Genomic DNA, 571 nt, shown 5'->3' with positions numbered 1-571 from the left:
GGGGAGGGCTGGAGCGAGCCCCTCCAGCCGCTCTGGAGGTAGGAAGGACACTCGGGAGCAGCGGCCTCCTTCCCCTTCGGCGCCTCGGTCCGGGACGGCGCTCACCGTGCGCGGGCGGGATCCGCTGGACGTCTGGAGTGGGCAGCCGAGGGGGGCAAGGGAAGCGCTGCGTTGCGAGCAAGAGACGTGCGCTCCGTGGGCGCAGACCGCTTCGCCCTGTCCCCGCTGCACTGAGCTGCTCCTAGTGGGACGAGAGCCGGCGCGGGAGGGACTTAGCCAGCCAGCGCTCGGAGGCGAGGGGGGGCGGGAGCGAGGGCCTGCAAGCCGCCGGGGCTGCCCGGTGTGAACGCCTGTCGGGAAAGGTCTCCGCACCGCGTCCCCGCCCGGCCTGAACCTCTGCGCCGGGTTCCTGCGGCGCTTCCGACCCGGACACCAACCCCCACGGAGGCCGCTGCAGCGGTCCCTTCATTTCTGAGTGAAATCTAAACCGGGGTCCTTCAGGCGAAATCGCTTGACATCCAAACAGGGACAATAGGTGTCAAGCCTCAGGCTCCGGAGCTGGGGACTGCCC

General features: G+C 70.1%; 1 protein-coding gene across 1 annotated transcript in view; it reads right to left on the bottom strand.

The window, feature by feature from the left end:
- The window catches only part of Caprin1 (cell cycle associated protein 1), a 38,439-nt gene extending 38,172 nt beyond the window's left edge, over window positions 1–267 (bottom strand). The window contains exon 1 of the mRNA XM_055599629.1: window positions 106–267. The gene's annotated coding sequence lies outside the window, so the exon portion shown is untranslated. The remainder of the gene's footprint in view (window positions 1–105) is intronic.
- Between the last annotated feature and the right edge of the window lie 304 nt (window positions 268–571).

The sequence above is a fragment of the Psammomys obesus genome, unplaced genomic scaffold (genome assembly GCF_907164565.1).
Source record: "Psammomys obesus unplaced genomic scaffold, mPsaObe1.curated_primary_1811, whole genome shotgun sequence".
In the NCBI taxonomy this organism is placed as follows: domain Eukaryota; kingdom Metazoa; phylum Chordata; class Mammalia; order Rodentia; family Muridae; genus Psammomys; species Psammomys obesus.
This window is presented reverse-complemented; position numbering and strand designations above follow the sequence as displayed.